The sequence below is a fragment of the Lemur catta genome, chromosome 16 (assembly GCF_020740605.2).
Source record: "Lemur catta isolate mLemCat1 chromosome 16, mLemCat1.pri, whole genome shotgun sequence".
NCBI lineage: Eukaryota > Metazoa > Chordata > Mammalia > Primates > Lemuridae > Lemur > Lemur catta.
The window spans coordinates 24,344,339-24,364,964 of NC_059143.1; positions in this window are offsets into that span (position 1 = coordinate 24,344,339).

Here is a 20,626-nt window from a genome sequence, read left to right on the forward strand (position 1 = left end):
TATTTTGAGGAGGGTTCATTTTATCAAAAAGAAATACTTCTCTTGATCCTTTTAATGTTTTGTGTATATGTGTGTGTGTGTGTGTGTATACATATTTCTACATTCTCTACCCCTACTCCCATAACAAATGTTTGTTCATCTGCATTACTGAAGTTGTCTTTTTTCACAAGTGAAGATGATATTTGTGTATACCCTCAATAAAACTTACTAGGTATGAGGCCTTTAGAAACGTAGAGGCTTGAAAAATGGCCACATGAAAGGCTGAAAACAGAATTGAATATAGTACTATTTACAGAGTATCAAATTAGCAAATCAGTGCAATATGAAATGGTGACAGGTGGGCCATCCCTGGCATTGATAAAAGATCTGCTTTCCGGATGGGATTTATGAAAAGCTGTGAAAACAGAAATTATATATTTGTTGACATGAACAATTAATTAAACTAGTGTCATTAACAAATAATTAAACCAAGAAAACTAAAGTCAAGTTCATTAATCATTTTAAATTAATTATGACAATGATGTTAATAACAATTTTTGCATTTGCATTTGAATGAACATTTTAGAAAAGAAATGTATGTATATCAGAGACTTCAGAGTAGTGGCTCTCAAATTGTAACATGAATCAACATCTTCTTGGAAAGAGAGGCTTGTTGAAAACGTAAATTATTGAGTCTTAGCCCCCCAAATTTAAATTTATTAGTTGTGAAAAGGGCCCAGGAACCTTGATTTAACAACTCTCCCGAAATATACACATACATAGTCATTCTCTTGCTGTTTATTGGATAAATAGCACTTCAGGAACATGGCGCAGGAACTAAAACATTGACAGAATTAAAAGTCGTTGTATTGTCTATTGTGAGTTAGCATTTATTTTACTTTATATATATTTTTTATTTTAAAATAGTGATTTCATTGCCAGATAACGAGATTTAATTATACATAGATAGTAATATGAGTAAATATATAAAATGATACAAATCATTACAAAAAATAAATTAACATAATTAAGAGGAGTTCTAGATTGGAGTTCTAAATTTCTAATGAGATGCTAAAATGGCATGATAGTTTTGGTTTTTTTTTCCAAGAACAAACAGACTAACAGATAACATGATAGTTGTTCCCTCCTCTAAGAGCAACCACAGAGAAATTAGATGAGAAAAACACCAAAAAAAAGAAGAAAAGTGTAAAAGTCCCTTGAGGAGGGTGGGGGAGGTTGTTTGAAATATGTATCTGGGAGGAAGGTCAATTCCAGGACTTAGCCAGGACAGGAGGCAGCGTGGTGTTATTGTGGGAGGAGAAGTGGGGAAAGAGTAGCTAGCTGAAGTTCTACTTTTGCTTCTTCCCCACTATTGCCCTGGTATGCCACAGAGGTGATACTGAATTCTGGTGTGTCTCCAGCAGACAATTCCTGCCAGAGAAATAGTAGAGCTTTAAATCATCAAATTAGCTAACGTGCCAAAAATGGAGCCTAGTGGAGCCTCAACACATGGCACATTTGCTGAATTTTGAAGCTCTGTAAAGTGAGAAACAGATGAGCTAAAGTGAAACCCAGAGCTGAATTGTGTGTAATATCGGGAAACAAAGACATTTCAGGAGAAGAGGCTGTAGTAAATATACCAAGACCACTGAACTGATGATCTGAGGCCAATTTTACTACGGGAGCATTTTACTGATTTGGGGATGTTGGTGCTATTGCCTGAGAATCCTGGCTTAGCAGGACAGAGGATATCTGCAGAGAAAGGTGAGCTTTCAGCCAACACATGAGATTGGAGAGACAAAAGTAGAAAATTGTGGGGTCTCAAAGAAATGGCTTCCTTTAAAACATTTACATAATTCTAAATCTCTTCAGTTTCAGAAAACTGAAAAGTTAAGCCAAAAATCTCCAAAAGGAGCAAAGATTTTTATGTCATCTTGCAGTGCTGAGAGGACAAAGAGTAACTGGAGGGGCCCCAGTGAATACAAGCATATACTCATTAAAAAGTCCTAGACAGCTGGGCTCTAGTAACAAGACAAAGTAGAGGTAAACTGAGCCATATTAGAATGTGAACCTGCATTCAACCCTGTTCACCTAGCATACAAAAGTGGAAATACTCTCAGGGGGGTGATAACATCATCAGAAAGAGTCAATTAAAATTACTAGGTATGTTAAGAAACAATATGACCAAAGCTAAAAGGAAACAAATAGACAATATAAAATAATGAACTGTAATTCAGATATTGGAGTTAGTAGACAAAGACTTTAATTATAATTAATATGTTGAGGAGAATAGAGAAAAAGGTATAGAAAATACATAAAAATATTGAGAGTTTCACAGAGAATTGGAATATACAAGGAAAGACATAAACAATTGAGGTTCTAGAACTTAAAATATAATACCTGAAACTAGAAAGTTAACAGATAGGTTTAACAGTAAATCAGAAATAGCAGAAGACAGAATTAGCAAGCTAAGGCACAGCTTAATGGAAATTCAAAGTAATGAACAAAGAAAGGCCTATCAAATATGTAATTAGAGTCGATGCCAGAAGAAAAAAAACAGAGAAAATGGACCAGAGGCAATATTTGAAAAAGTCATAGCTGAGCTTCTTCAAAAATTTCTAGGAACCCCTAGAAAGATAAATAAAGTAAGGCCATCCTAGGCTTGTCACAGTAGAACCACTGGACAGCAATGACAAAGAGAAAATCTTAAAAGCAGCAGGGATCAGAGGGTGAGGGTGAAGACACATTATTTTCAATGAAGGAATAATAAGATTGAAGATGGAACACAATGGAATGACACAATTAAAGAACTGAAAAGAAAAGCTGCCAACTTAGAATTTTTTATCTAGTAAAAGTATCTTTTAGTATACTTCTGTAGATGTAATATAAAAATATTTTTTGAACAGAAATTATAAGAATGTGTTGCCCATAATCTTGCACTAAAAATATAAAGCAATTAAAATTCTAGAGCTCTGCTACATAAAGACTTGGAAGTCAGCAATCCTGTGCTTAGAGCAAGACAACATCTGAACATACTGAAAATCAATGACTTTCTTAGATCTGTCAGAGAATTGGTGTCACAGGGCAAAACCACCCTGAAATCAGGAGAATGAGATGAATATAGAGGCAAAGCTGAGATCTGCTTACCTAGAGCACAAGTCACTGGAGCCATGATCTTGTAGGAACACTTAGATGGCAATTTTGATGAATTGTTGAAGGCTCAGGGCAAACTAGTTTAAGAGTGAGAAATTCCTAAGAGGCCCACAAATGCATGAGTTTTACCTCCAGAACTCTGCCAGGTTCTCACAGAAAAGATCTTTTTAAAAAAATCCCCTCTTGTTTCCACCAGCGGAGAGGGGGGAAGTATCCATTTTAAAATACACCTAGTGCATTCTTTGTTAAAAAAAAAAAAAAGACTACCCTCCAAGGGAAAATACTTTATCAAAGTCTTATCTGACCTGGGAAAAGGGCAACTAGCTGACTGCAGCCCACTCTAGCCTTCCTGTCTCATGCAAAAGAGGAAAAACGAAAGTGAGCGATATTTGAAAGGCCACAGTTCTGGGATTCAAGCCCACTCACAGACAGATTTTAATCAAAAGATTATAGAAGTCTTTCTCTCCCCCTCACCTTACCACCACATCGACAGGGCTACAGTATAAGAATATTATATTGCAACTGAAAGAGCTGCAAGACACAGAGTTTGTTTCAAAAAGAATTCTTGGCCAGGCGCAGTGGCTCACGCCTTTAATCCTAGCCCTCTGGGAGGCCGAGGCAGGTGGATCGCTCGAGGTCAGGAGTTCGAGACCAGCCTGAGCGAGACCCTGTCTCTACTAAAAATAGAAATAAATTATCTGGACAACTAAAAACATATATAGAAAAAATTAGCCGGGCATGGTGGCGCATGCCTGTAGTCCCAGCTACTCGGGAGGCTGAGGCAGTAGGATTGCTTAAGCCCAGGAGTTTGAGGTTGCTGTGAGCTAGGCTGATGCCACGGCACTCACTCTAGCCCAGGCAACAAAGTGAGACTCTGTCTCAAAAAAAAAAAAATAAAAAAATAAAAGAGAATTCTTAGAAAATACAAAGACAACAGGAGGGCAAAAAAACAAGGCCGCCATAGAGAAATTGAAGCCGCTGGTGCCTACACCTATCACAAACATTAAACATGTCTCATTGATATGCTAAGAGAGGATTAAAATATAGAATCATATAAAATGCTTAATTAAAAACAGATAAGGAAGAAAAGAGAAGATAAACAAAGAACAATTTCAATTAACAGAAAATATTTACAAACATGGTACATATTAATCCAACTAAACCAATGATAAATTTAGATGTGAGTGGCCTAAATATTTTAAGTTAAAGACAGAAACTGTTAGAATAGGGAAGGAAGGACAAGAGCCAAGTATATGTTGCCTACAAAAGCCTGCTTTAAAGTAAAGTTGCAGATAGGCTAAAAGTAAAGGGATGGAGAGAGATATACCATGGTAACATGAATCAAAAGAAAGCTGGAACAGCTATATTAATTTCAACCAAAGCAGATTCAGCACAAAGAAAATTATTAGGAAAAATGAGAAGCATTATTTAATAACAAAAGGGGTCAATTCTTCAAGCAGACATAACAATCTTTAATGTGTATGCACCTAAAAATAGAGTATAAAAATACATGAAGCAAAAATGGATAGAATTGCAAGGAGAAATAAACAGATTCACTTTTATAGTTGAAGACTTCAACACTCCTCTATCAACAATTCCAACAGCGGAAAAATCAGCAAGGCTATAGCTGAACTGAACAGCACCATCAATCAATTGGATCTAATTGACATTTGTAGAATACTCTATGCAACAACAGTAGAATACATATTCTTCTCAAGCTCTCATGGAATATTTACTAAGATAAACTATTAATACAGTCTGGGCCACAAAACACAGCTTAGAAAGTTTTATAGAGTAGAAATTATACACAGTGTATTCTAGGACCACAATGGAATTAAACTAGAAATGAATAACAGAAAAATAGCTAGAAAATAGAAAATATATATATTGGAGATTAAATAAAACTCTTCTAAATAATACACGTGTCAAATAAATCTCAAGAGAAATTTTAAAATATTTTGAATTTGAACTAAATGACAATGAAAATAAAACTTATCAAAATTTGTGGGATGCAGCAAAAGCAATGCTTATGGAGAAATTTGTAGTATTGAATGCATATATTAGAAAAGAAAAATGTCTAAATAATCTAAGCTTTCACCTTAGAAAATTAGAGAAACTCAAGCAATTAAAGTCAAGGAAAGCACTTTAAACCAAAAGCAAGGCAAAAAGAAAAATTATAGCAAAAAATCAATGAAATTGAAAGTAGGAAATCAATAGAAATCAGTGAAACCAAAGCTGGTTCTTTGAAAATGTATATATAAACCTCTAACCAGAGTATCCAAAAATAAAAAAAAAAAAGAGAGAGAAAGAGAGAGAAAACTCACAGATAATATTTCTAAAGAAAGTTCTTCTGACAAAATGAAAATGATCCCAAAGAGCTACCTGGAAATGAGGAAAACAATGAAGATCTATGAGATGAATAAATAGGTAAATATTTATAAAAGTGTGTTATCTATACAAAATAATAATTGTAATGTGTTGTGGAATTTAAAATACATACAGAATTAACATGCATGATAATAGTAAAGCAAATGATGATAGGTAGGTAAATAGAGTTCAAGTGTTCTAGGCATCTGGCACATCAGGGAATTGGCAAAGTCAATAATTTTATGAGATGCATTAAATTACACATCTACTGTTTAGAGCTCTTTAAAATAAACACTAAATGAATAGTAAAAGAATGTATAACTAATTAAAGATGGAAAATAAAATATCTTAAGATTATTAATTCAAAGACAGACAAGAGATAGAATGAACATAAAGACATCAGTCACATGTAAAGCAAATTGCAAGATGGCAGCTATTGACCTGAGCATATTAATAATTAATTTTAAATTGAACAGATATTTGAATAAAAGAATAAGAATGTCAGAGTCAATTTTTTAATGATATGGTAATTAGAAGGGATACATTATAAATTCTATGACACAGAATGTTTAAAAGTAAAAGGATGAGAAACATTACCAGAGTCACTGGGTACATTTGATGATAAAAGAGACAATCTATCAGATAGACATAAGAATCTTAAGTCTATGTGAACACAATTACATATTTCAAAATACATCAAACAAAAACTGACATACTAAATGGTGACACAGATAAATCTACAATTATGTTATGAGATTTTAATGAACCCCCATCAATAGCTAATAGAACATAAGAAGTCATCCTTCTTAATTTGGCTTCTACCAAAAGGTAAAACTTGAAACTCTAATGAGAAGAATTTTTCCAAATGAAGGGTGATTATTTGTGATTTTCTGTAATCTGGACCTTTCTAGATTATGTGCATTCTATTCCCTTGGAAAACACAGGGTTCTATAAATTGTGATCTGATCTCCTATTCTCATTGTTTGACAGGCTATCTGATATGTCCAGGATGAAGTGTCCTCAGAGAATGAAATAATAAGGTATTTGAAGAGAACAACCATTTGTAAAGAAAAGAACATATTGCAAAGCAGTCTTTCTGAAACTGAAGCATTAAAACAAAAAGATCTAACATTTTAAGTAAATCCAAAAAAATCATATTAAAAGATAGACAAGATATTTTCAATGTGAACTAGAACAAGAACACATTAAAACAATGAACAGAAAAACTGATTTAAAAAATAAGATAATTTGCCCAATGGTTAAAGTTAAATTGATATAACTGAGAGATGAATGGAATTGGAAGACTCACTTGGTTAACTTCCCAAAGGAAGGAGTAAAATATGAAGGGAAAAATATTTTAAATTTATGAGATATAGAAAATAGAATAAAAGTAGAATAAAAATAAATTTTAAAATTTATACAGATAATAGAACCCCAAGAAGAACAGTAATAGAAATTGAGAGAAGGAAATATTTAAAAAAATAATGAAGAATCATTTTCTTGACTCAAAAACAGAAATAAGTTAGTACTTTCAGGTTGCTATAACAACAATACTGGTTTGCTTATAAACAACAAGCATTTATTTCTCACAGTTCTGGAAACTGGGACGCTTAAGATCAAGGTGCTGGCAGATTCAGTATCTGGTGAGAGCCCATTCCTCATACATGGCATCTTCTTGCTGCAACCTCTCATAGTAAAAAAAAGGGCAAACAAGCTCCCTCTGTCCTGCTTTATAAGGGCACTAATCTCATTCATGAGGGTTCCACCCTCATGACCTCATCACCTCGTAAAGTCTTCACCTCTTAATACTATAGCATTGGGGATTAGATTTCAACATATTAATTTTTGGGGACACAAATAGACCATCACAAAATAATTCCTATTACAAGGGTTTATAGATTATTAAAGGAGAAAGATTATTAGAACATACCTGGTAATTAAAGAATATATCAGAGACAATAGAAACTTCTAAAAGCTTCAGAAAGAAGGAGAAGATCAAGGAAAATGATCAGATCAATATATTTTTCAACAACATCACTGGAATCAATATGAATATGGAACAGTATTTTGAAGGTATTGAAAGAAAAAATTTGAACATAAATGCTTATGTCTAGCCAAACTAATTCAAATATTACAGCATGATAAAAAAAATTCCCATGAATTCAGAAGCTTAGTTTTTCCCCAAAAAATAGTTTTGGATAACATTTTTTCATGGCATTTTGATTTATAACATTTTTATCTTTTAATAAATCTACAGAAGATATGATGAACAGATAAAATATATCAGCAAAGCTTGTTTTCCTTAAAAACATAGTGAGATTAGAGAAAAAAAAATCTATATTACCCCAGAATTAAATTACAGATAACATCAAACTAATAAAAAAGTATGAAAAGTGTGGCAGAGGGATAAGAAAATGTAGTGAATATATCATCTTGTTAGAGATGAAATATATAGATAACAATTGAAGAGAATAAGTAAAATAAGATTTAAAACAGACAGAAAACATGGAATGACATAATATACTGAAATATTAGAATTGAATACAAATATATTAAGAAATACAATAAATGTAAATTTTCTAAACTCAAGACACATTTTCAGATTGGATTTTATAAAGAACAATCTCAAGATATGTGTTATTTTACAAGAGAAAGATTTAAAGAATAAAGGCATGAAAAGATTGAAACTTTTAGAAAAGTGAAAGCATTCTATTAGGTAAATAGTAACCAACAGAATCTGGTTTAGGTAAACTACTATCAGAAAATTGGCGTGAATGCGGAGAGATAGGAACACTCATACACTGCTGGTGAAACTGCAAACTAGTACAACCTCTGTGGAAAGGAATATGGAGATACCTCAAAGAGCTACAAGTAGAACTACCATTTGATCCAGCAATCCCATTACTGGGCATCTATGCAAAAAAAAAAAAAGACATTCTATGAAAAAGACATCTGCACTAGAATGTTTGTAGCAGCACAGTTCACAATTGCAAAGATGTGGAAACAACCCAAGTGCCCATCAATCTGTGAGTGGCTTAATAAAATGTGGTATTTATTTGTATACCATGGAGTTCTACTCAGCCACAAAAATAATGGTGATCTAGAACCTCTTGTATTATCTTGGATAGAGCTGGAGCCCATTCTACTAAGTGAAGTATCACAAGAATGGAAAAACAAGCACCACATGTACTCACCATCAAATTGATATTAACTGATCAACACTTATGTGCACATATAGTAGTAACATTCATCAGGTGTCGGACAGGTGGGAGGGGGCAGGAAGAGATGGGTATATTCACACCTAATAGGTGAGGTGCACACCATCTGGGGAATGGACATGCTTGAAGCTCTGACTTGAGTCGGGCAAAGGCAATATATGTAACCTAAACATTTGTACCTCTGTAATATGCTGAAATAAAAAATAAAAATAAATAAATAAAATAAAACAAAACAAATAAAAAGAAAAAAAAAGAAAATTGTACTAAAAGCATACTAATATATGCCAAACAAGGTATATCCTACTATCTCTCCAGATTTTTGCTTGGAGATATTTTGCATCTGTGACACAGGGAAGGGGAACCAAAGTAGGGCCTCACTAAGTGGAGAACACAGAGATGAGAATTCTGGGAAGCAGAGAAACTCGGAAATTTGCAATACTTAGTAAATGAAGTCAAGAGGACCACACAGAAAAAGCACTGCAGAAGTCCTCAAGTCTGTTCAAAGAATGATCAAGACAGTGTAAGCTGAATATTCTACAGAGCTCACGCAGAAATGGACACCTGTGCATTTCCATCAGCCATAATAAAGAATGTGTGGAGAACACCTGAAGACTTCAGAAGAGGCCCCTCAAGGGCCGTGCATTAGTAGAGGGCTAAATTATCTCCAGAGGAAAAGCTACTAGGACTGCACCATAAAAGTCTTAAAAACAACAACAAAAAAGGCAAGCTCCCATTGGAAAGATAGAAAATTTGAATAGCCCTATGTCTTCTTAAAAAACTGAATTTATAAGTAAAGCACCTGTCACAAGAAGACTCCATTCCAAGTGGCTTCAGTGGTGAATTCTATGCAGCATTTCTTAAGCAATAATACCATTTCTACACAAAATCTTTCGGAAAAGAGACCAAGGGGGAACATGTGCCAACTCACTTAATGACAAAGCATTACTCTGATACTAAAACCAGAAAACCATGTTATATAAAAAGGACAGGACACATCAATTGCCTTGATTAATAGTTAAAGAACATTTACCATAAACAATATTTTATATGGTCCTTTTATTATCAAGGGCAATGCACCATAGTATGATTCTAGATAGGTGGAGGATTTCTGTGAAATTGGGTGGTGAGGAAGGAGAATCAACATGATTTTAGGAAATTGTATACATGGAAGTTTGTGGTCAGGAAATTGATACCCTAATCCCTGATGTACTAATTTTGTAATCCTAACCTGAATTGCTAATAATATTGCACAAGTATTTGCACTGTTGACTGAATAAGGCTTACAGATTCTTCAGAAAGGAGATCTATGACTCTGTTCTGCTCTGCCTTTAACTTAGTTTACAATTGTGTTTTATTTACCTTTTATTTGAACTAGATTGTTTTTACCTACAAACATAAGCACAGAGATAATTTCTTAAAGAAATCATTATAATTTTATCTTGAAATATTTATTACAGTAGTTATTGTTAGTTCATTTAAGCATGAGGATTTTGTCTTCCATATGACTAGCCATTTATCTGATCATGTTGTTAGAATATTGTAGCATCTGCCTCCAATAAAAGTTTCATGCAAAGTACTTTTATCATAATTCCTTAAGGACAGAGGAGTGGGACTTCACCATGTCTAAAAGAATAGGTTGTTTAGTATTTTTATGCTTGCCTGCTAATAAATATTTAAATGAGGCAGTATTTGCCTGAAAATTGCTTTTATTATAAATAAAATCTAGCAGAAAGTTTGTGAGGGGAAGTCCCTAAAGCTCTCCCTTGCCTCAGATTGTTGAAGAATGCCACAATTATAGATGGCCAGACTAGCTTGGGTCAGCTCAGTTGACAGCAATACATCCTAAAAATCAGGAGTAAGAAATCTTAGTCTTTCTTTCTTCTCCCTTGTCTTCCTTCTCTTTTCTTCTCATAACAGATACAGTATTCCTATGTATTTGTGTAGATATTCCAATGTATTTAACCCCCACTATATAGGGTCTTGATGATTTTTCCAGCTCTAAACAACCTCCTAAAAATAAATATAGCATTTTAAAGATGCATGGCTGGAGCACTTCTTGGAATGCTACACTGGCTTAAAGATGTCTCAATATTTTTAAATAATTTAAATTTTAAATTTTTAGGTATTAGTAGATTCAATTTAAAGTTGTTGATTAATTACATTGACTTTTTTCCTAGTACCTCATGCATAGCGTTTCTGCTCCTTTAAAATAGAAATCAAGAAAGTTCTTTCTAGGTAAAAACACATACCACATCTTGTTCTTCTTTGAAACTGCAACTTTAGCTGCCAGCAGCAGTTCCTTGGGGGTTTTAAAAACATCAATCAGTTTCACAGCTGGAAAGAGTATTTTCTTAGAGAACAATTTTAGCTAAAAGAATAGGCTCTGTCATTTTTGAAAGCACACAATGAGTTAAATTTAAGAAATTGCAAGAAACAACTTTTCACTCACAACTGACTTTATTTGAAGAGCAAAAAGATAGAGTAGGTGAAGTAACTAAATACTTACCTAAGTTCTTTACATCCAGTTACATCTCAGGACTGCAAGTAAGTGAACAGTGGTGATGGCCACAGGCAGGCTTGGCCTGGGATATTGTCTGTCCAATCCTGCAAAAAAAAGCATTGATGTAACAGTGCTAAGACAAAAGCACTTTGTTATTTATACTTCTCCGAGTTGAAAGATTTGAGCCTCAAGTTTGAAACTTCACAAAAAAAGAAAATTTAAACTCTTAAGTGAAAGCATTACCCTTGACTTAGTTTACAAATTGTGTTTTATTTACCTTTCCCTTCAACTAGATTGTTTTTATTCACAAACATAATAAACACACAGAAATAATGTCATAAAGAGATTTCCATTATAATTTTACCTTGAAATATTTATTTTAGTTATCATTATTAGTTCATTTAGGCAGAACCATGGTAGTTTATTAATTGCATCCTTTTTCCTTTTTAAGTTATAATAAACATAATTTTTTAAAAAGGATGATTTTTTGACATATCTAATAAAGCTTGGTTTATTATAACTTTGTTTTTATCAGTATTTTAAATGGAATAATGTCCTTCTCTATGTCATTGTCACAATATTTTGATGAATGTGCAAAAGAATTAAGGGGATACCTAAGTCAATTAAGATAAATGTAAAAATGCACTATTGAATAAAGCTCATTCATTTTTTATTGATTCAGACATATAAAAGTACTGTGCTATATAACAATAACTATATAACAAGAGCTATTGCTCTTTCAAAAGTTTCTAAATCTGTGTGCAAAAATGCATTCATCTCTGACAAAAACATGAAATTATAATTTGGCAATTAACATTTAATTTCCCCCAAAGAATTATTTTAAATAAGCCACAGAGACTTCCCTCAGAAAAATCTATCAAACTTAGAAGCAAAGAAGAATGCTTTCTTTTGTAATTTTTAACTAGCTTCTATGTCTGAAAATGGCGGAAAAAAATCACCAATTATGAAAATGGATTAACGTTAATATCATTATTTGAAACCCTCATTTTGATATTTATTGTGTACATATAAATGTATAACTAATAAGAACTCAAGTATACTTTGAAAGAAAAATTTGAGGCTTTCAGTTCTTTGTTGCAGATGTTCATTCATATTATTTTGTCTTGTGCTATTTTTTCTAACTGGTTCTAGTCTTTGAAAGTGCCCATTTTGCCCAGAATTAATTTGCCAGAATTCTCTTTAAAATTCAAATGTGCTATTTTTGATATCATTTATTGAAATAGTATACTTTTTTCATTAACAACAACAACAACAAAAAAAATCAACTGAATTGGAAATAAAATATGCTGATGACAAGTAGAGAAGTCAGTGGGAAAAGGAAGGAAAAAGTGAGTCTCTTAAAGAAGGAAGGTCTCAGCTGAGGACCTGTGTAAAATGATTCTGGGCACTTCAGTTTTATCCCTCACAGATACATAATTATTATGCTTCAGGTTTTACAAATAAGGGAACTGGGGATTAAGAAGGTTAGGTGACTTGCCCCTGAGTAGTTAATAAATGCAGAGCCATGGCATGCAAATCCAGGTCCCACTGATTCCAAGGCCTCTGAAAATGGCTAAATAAACTGTTGTGATCTTTCTGCATGGTCAAGTAGAGGTTAGCCAGGACTTTCTCCAATAACAACGGTGAAGTGGCTAAAATTTTGATTTAGTGTCTCGAGGCTTTTTAATGGTTCCTCTCCTATACCATGCCCCAAATGCACGCTACCCACTCTCACTCACCCCAACAGCTGTCAAGGAATGCTTTCTCAGTCTCTCCCATTTTTCCTGCCGTGTTCTTTGTTATTCATTCATCTAACTTTTCCTTCATTCATGCATACATTCATTTGCCAAATATTTACTGTATGGTAGACACCATTTTGGTAGACACCGAGGCTATAAATGTGAACCAGAGAAACCCCATCCTTCCCTTTATGGAATTACCAGCTAATGGGATCTGAGAACAACCTTACGGAGATTCTCAAATTACACACATAATAAATATTTAAATTATAGTAACTCCTTGTTCTCCTCATCTCCATCATCAATTCCAATCAAAGTTATATATAAGAAAATAATATGAAAACTCAAAGTAAAATGTAGATCTGAGGGTTTCCTGCTACATCTTCACAAGAGTCCAGTTACCCACTAAAGCGGGGGACACATAGGAAGAGGAGCCTCTACAGTGGGACAAGAAAGGCAGTACTAATCAAAGGAGCAGAAACAGATGGTACCTGCAGAGATTATTGGTCAGAACTGAAAGATAAAGCGGACATGAGATAGCTTAGAGAGATGGACTGAGGCGAGTCCTGACTAGCAAAACTGAGCTGTGTCCCATCTATCTCTCTGTAAGACTCTAAGCCCCAGGAAAGAGGAACTGGGCCTTGGTTATTATTTATGTGTGCATCATTGCCACACCACATAGCATTCTGTCTTGCACATAGTATGCATAATATAATGCATGTTGAATGATAGAAGGAAGGAGGTGAGAAACCCATGGTATTGGCCTAATCTAATTTTAATATTAATTGCTAGTGATAATTGATAGGCAAGTTGCTAAGTACCTATAAGGACTTCTAGCTCCCACAGTAAAGGTGACTGGAGGGATCTGCTTGTGGCTTTCAAGTCTTTGGCTTACTTTCTGTGATAATCACAAAATCCATTATAATGATCTGTTTCTCCCCACAGAATCTTCTGACAACAGATTTTTTTTTCTCATACCAACAACCAGTTCTCCAACTTTCTAGACACCAGCTGGATGTTCTACAATTTAATTTACTTCTAACACTAACTACCTATAGTTAGTATCAGATCCCACAAGTCAAAGGTTCAGTCCCACAAGATTTACCCCCACTTCAGACACCAGTTATAAGTCCTAGACCACCAGCACCTCTAACCTTCTGGTTATAAATTCAGGGGCCTCCCACAACCCCCTCCTCAGGTTCAATTTTTTGCCAAAATGGCTCACAGTACTCAGGGAAATACATTTACCAATTTATTATAAAGGATATTACATAGGGTACAGGAGAACAGCCAGATAAAGAGGTACATAGGAGAAGGTTCCAGAAGGGTCCTGAGCAAAGGAGCTTCTGTCTCATGGGGTTAGGGTGCACCACTCTCCCAACATGTGAACCTCATCATCTAGCAGCTTTTATAAAGGTTTCAATATGTAGGCATGATTGATTATTAACTCAATTTCCAGCCCCTCTCTCCTCCTCTGTGGTTGGGGGGAGTAGGTCTAAATGTTCTAGACTTTGAATCAAAGCTTGTTCTTTTTAGTGACCAGCCCCCATCCTGACACTCTCTAGGGTCCCACTAGGAGTTGCCTCATTAGAACAAAAAAGGCTCCTGTCACCCAAGAAATTTAGGAGCTCTGTGTCAGGAATAAAAAATACTCCCATTGGCTCCAACACTGAGGAAATTTACAAGAGTTTCAGGAGCTCTGTGTTAGGAACTAGGGTCAAAGATCAAATATATATTCATTATGCCACATCCATGTATTAGCCAGTGCTAATATTTTTTAGGTCTGGACTAAGCACTGGAACATGAATGTCCATAATATGCAAATTTCCTGAAGCCCGTGACTGACACAGACACTCCCCTGGTTCTTTACACTGATCTCAAATGTCCCATATGCCTAGCTGGATGAATCAGCCTGATTACCCAAGGGCACACTAGCCCTGTTAGAAGTAATCCCTTAGGTATGCTCCCCTTTCCAATAGCCTTTACTACCTGGTGCCAATCCAGTGCATACCTGATTTCTGACCTTTTGATTTGGTCTCTAGTATCTATCCCCATGCATATACATTGGCCAAGATAGAATTCAGTTCTCAACATTGGGCCTCGGTACTTTCTAGGTCATGGCTTAAGCTCACCCTCTAGCTCTTCTTGCTCTTGGTTTGGAAAACCATAATGTGTAACTCAACCCCTACTGCTGGAGCCACATTTCAGCCAGTGTGGCCTGATACCCTACTCTGGCCTACTCTAACTCCTCAGGAAAAGGAAATAAATTCTCACATGACTAGGCCTTTTTTAATTCCCTGCCTATGTGGATGAACATCTTGAATCTTGAATGGACCTTGGATTCGACTTTTTTTCTCACTATGGATTAAGCTCATCCCTGCCTTTGGACTCAAATTCTCACTTGTCCATCTTGTTTCCTTTATTTCTTCAAGTTTGGCTTGAACAGTTAGATCAGTTTGAAAAACAGACATAAGACTTTGCTCAGGATTTTTTACCTTCTGATTCTTAGACTCTATGCCTTAACAGCCTATAGAGATTTCTGGAAACTAATTGATTCTCAAATTGTATAGGTTACCAAGTCAGAGTATAGTTGGCCAATAGGATTTCCTATACTTGAGAGTTGCAGACTTTTCTGATCTACCTAGAATTATTCAAGAAGACTCCAAAATCATCCAGAAAAGCATCATCTTTGTAATATCCCCCAGATCTTGAGGATTCAATCCAATTCTCCAAAGGAAATCCTAGCAAAAGATGTGGGTTGGGTTCTACTGTTTTAGAATAATATAAATATAAGGTTTTGCTCTAGAAAAGTGACTAATGAAAGGAAATAACAGAATACCTGTCCTGTCTCTTTCCTCAGATGGTACCTGTGCTTCTCAGATTTATAAAGACATATAAGAAATACCAGCAGTTATTATATCTCCTTCATGACTCTATTATTGAGTCGAATGTTGACATGAACATCTCTACACATCTTTGTTATCACTAGTCTCACTCCTGGGGTGAGGAAATGGAAAAGAATTGACTCAGTGCAGCTGCTATTTATTTCTGTGAGGCAAGTACAAATTTATCAAGGTGAAGAAAGATCTTCTAGTTACAATTGGCACCAGAACTAAGGTATCTGAATACCCACTTACTTGAAGTATTTCATCAATTAAAACATATTTTTCTAAAAGATAAAAAAAAAAACAGATGCAACTAAATTTATCTAAGGGAATCTTTTATTTTGAATTTCAGAGTATCATTGTGCCAGTGCACAAATTTACCATTTCTTCAATATATACCCATATATATGTACCTTTATTTATTTATTGCCTAAGGGGAATGTTATGTATCTTTCTCCACTGAATAAATGCATGTTTAGTTGTGTTTGTAGAAGAATAGAAGAACATTTGGGCAGAAAAAAGCAGGGTATTCAAGGGCAAGTGTGACTTTCTGACCTGAGATTTACAGCCTCCCCTTGATGCGGAGACAGTTATGCACGTAAATCTTTGTGCACTGAGAAGTGAATCTATTTCCTATGCTCTGTGTTAGGTGGGGGGAAAGTCAGCTCAGCAAGAACAGATGTGGCCATTTGCTCAGTTACCCAATGAAAACAAGTAATTACCATGGCAACTAAAAAATATCATGTGGGACATGCAGTGACCTCTAAGTCTCAGAGTGCTTTATGCTATAGGAATTGTATAATGTATACTTGCTTGTGATATAGATTTCCTTCCTATGTGAGAGTACTACAGTGTTAAAACAGTTATTTTTTTTTTCGTTCTCCCTCTAGCTTTACTTCTATCCAAAACTGAACAAACTGGAAGGAATGCACAGTCCTTGATGTTAGAACTAGAAAACATACTATTAAAAGATGTAAATAAATGGTGAACTGCCATAAAAAGATGAAAGGACTCCTACTTTCAAACAGCTCAGGGAATAAAAAGCTCAGATTTGACAGCATTTCAGCTACCCTTCAAAATAGTTGCACACTGACCTGTAGCTGTACTCTTGGTCATGTTTGTTTAATCTCTGTACCAACCACAAGTGCTTTCTGCAGGAAAAGTAACAACAAAACCGAATGAATGAATTGATTGCTGTACCTAATGGATGTGCATGTATAAGGTAGATACACTGAAGATAAAAGTAAGTAATTAAGCATTTTCAGTGTTTAGTACTTTTCTAGCTACAGGAATTTTTTGAAAGTATATGATTCAAACAAAATAATTATAGTATAATTACTCTGTTGTTTACATTCTCCATAATATGAACAGTATCAAAAACTTAACTTTCGCATGTAGGAACCTGGTATTAGTTCAGTCTTTACTAATGAATTTCTATGAACATAAGAACAGTCTTCTGGGAGTTGAAATTGGTTAACATCCATGAGTTAGATTCATTTCCGTTTGGTTTCCCTGCCACCTGCAGAGTGGAGTCCATAGGGAAAACAGCATATGTGGTTAATGTGCACACTTGCCCTTCTAACTCACTGGTTTCAAGAGACTAATTTAATTGTTGTGTTTTTACCTTCCCCTATCTTGAAGAAACTTGGTGTTATGTAAAACCTGAGGACTAACTATACAATGTCCCTCATTTCTGGAAGGAAAGGAAACATTCCAGTTATAAATACCATTAACTTTAATTCTAGAAAGTGAGACACTTCTATTTGTTCTTAGAGATGTTTACATTGCAGTTCAATGGAAACTTCCCTGAACTAGGATTAAATAGACACTGATTCTATTATAGCTGCATAAATCCATGGATACTGAGGCTTTGGTTACAACATTCTCTGGACTTTAGTTCTATTGTGTGTGAAGTAAGGAAATGACTACCTCTAAGGGCCTTTCAGCCCTAAAAATGTAACAACTTTGTAAATCTAATCTCTAATCAGTAACATGTAGTTCCAAATCCTTCAAGAACTCAAAGCTTACTAATGTTATTTATCAGAAAAGTAGGATAATTATAACATTCTCAATAAGGTTATTGTTTCAAACAAATATTTCCTAAAAGTTAAAATATTACTTCCCAACATGAATGTCAGTTGGAATTATATGTCAAGAAGGATTTGAACAAGAATTATTGATATTGTACTAATGGTCAATTAGAAACAACATTTTAATCTATACTTTTTAATAATTAAAGACAAGTTATATATATAAAACACCATAATCAATGTTAAAAGATAAGCAACATACTAAAAGATATTTGCAGCATGGTAAAGAAACATATTTTATCAAGAATATAAAAGGAATTCCTGCAGATAAGTAAGAGAAAGATAAAAGATGCAATCAAACTTGCACAAAGGATATGAGTAGGAAATCCACAAAAGAAAAAGACTGAGTATCAGAAAAAGTGTAAAATGAAGTCCATCACTATTATGTTGACAAATCTTAACTGTCTGGAATCATTATGTATTGGCTAGTAAGTAAGGAAACTGAAACTTTATTCACAGTTTGGGTGGGAGTGTACACTGGTATAATAATTTAGTTCGACACTTTAATGGGATCTAGCAAAATTGAAAAAATATATATCCTATGATCTAAAACTTTTCAAGATATTTACCCTAGTGGAAAAATAACCTCCACATGGTCATAAAATACATACATATGAAGTTTTTCTATGAAAAATTATTTATAATAGCAAAAAACCTAGTTATCAATAGAGAAATAGATTTAAAAATATAGATTAGGAGAATGGAACAGTATACAGTAAAAATTAAATAAACTAGTCCTATACATTGGGAAGGATACATTTTTTAAAAAGCCAGTTACAGAATGACTGAATAGTATGATACCATTTAAGTGCAAGTTTTAAAACACTCATAAATTGTATTTTATTTATAAATGTACACATACATATATGAAAATATAAAATAAGAACTGATAGAACCTAGATCAATTTTGTAATAATGAAGAGTAGAAGTGATGGGGATAGTGGACAATGGAATTTTTTTTTCTTTTCTTTTGGTTTTTCTGCAATAGAAATTGTAACTATACATGTAATTTTTATTTAATTATAATTTATGAAGCAAATAAGATAAATATCAGTGTTTATTAATTCCAGTATGTGCATATAGTTCTTTTTGAAATTTCTGTGCATTTTTCATTTTTAATTTTTTAAAAAACAATATTTAGAAAATATATGATAAATACACTCAAGTACTTATATATTTCAAAGTAGGTATAAGCATTTAGGAATCTAAAAATGTATTTAATCAAGGCAGTCATATTATCTATAACTAGATTCTTACGTATTTGTTGAAACTATTATTTTCTGGTCATACAAGTGACGAGAAACTAAACATACTAGCTGTTAATTTCATGTAGAACAACTTCATGTATAATCTGGGAACATAAAATCTAAAAAGTGCCAAGAAAGTATCTTAGAATTCTCAACTCCACTGACATGGGAGATGACCTATAGGATAATCTTCCATATATTTGTACATTAGATGGACATCTACAAACTGAAGAACCAAAGAATTGGTGAGCTGACAAATATTTCATATTTTTATAGCATTTCAAACTTAAAGAACTGATAGATTAGGGCACTGGCTTGTTTAACATAACTGGAGGACTCTAAGTTAACATTTAAAAGCATAATATATCACAAGTGAGTGAGACTGAAGATTTTACTGTCAGTGTGATGTATATCAGCCCAGTCCTTTATTGTAATTACTCAACCAAAGAAAGAGTGAAGTTGAATTCTGTGAACTTAAAGTAGGGCAAAAAGAATTTCCAAGGATATGTGATATTGCCACTGTCTAAGAAAAGATAGAAATATTGTGATCCAATGCAGGGTATTGAGGTATTCAAACAGCACTGCAAATTACTGTATTTCCTGGATGCTAAATTCTTCAAAATAATCTGAACAACGTCTCTTAAAGAAGCAAGGAAAAAAATACCTGTACTTTGTTAAGAATGATAAGGAGTGGATAGAAGCTCATTAGAGGATAGTTTTAAATCTTCTGGCTTTGAGAGCTTACCCTCAAACAGTAATAAACCATTGTGTAAACAAGCAAGGGGCAGGAGGAAGCCTAGCAGATTAAGTTTTCAATAGGGAAAGATTTCTATTTTCCTGTTTACCGGAAACCAGAACAAAAAATCTCATTATTTTTAATGTCAGTGTTTCTCTGAACAGGATTAGTCCATTTATAATAACTATACCTATCTAGGACAGAGCCTGTTTTCGAGTCTGGATCTTAAAAGAGTTTGCAGTTCTATCAGTTTTTGAAAAAAGAAAAAAAAAAGAGCAAATATAAGGGTTCCTTAATTGGAACCAGCCAGTGCATGAAAAAGGAACCAGGATAAAATTAGGAGAGGGATAATTGGTAGGGTTAAAACAAAAGGGGAAGTGAGAAATAAAAATCAAGTTGGGATACCGTAGAGAGAGGTAGTTTGGGAAAGAGTCCAAGCAAGAAAAAAGCAAAAGTGCAGTACCCGGGGAGAGAGAAAAGGCTGAGTAAACCTGGATTTTGCTTGACTTTATAATTAATTAGGAAAACTGGCTTCTTGTAAATGCATGCAGCGAATATTTGGGAGGAGCCCAATTCAGGCAATCACACGGTTCTTCCAAATTAATCCCAAATTCTTGGGGACTAGCAAGCTATACCACATTCTGAGGAATGGGAATGAAAGGATTTCACTGTTCATTTGAGTACCTAAAATTTAGCTTAAAAAGACCATTCA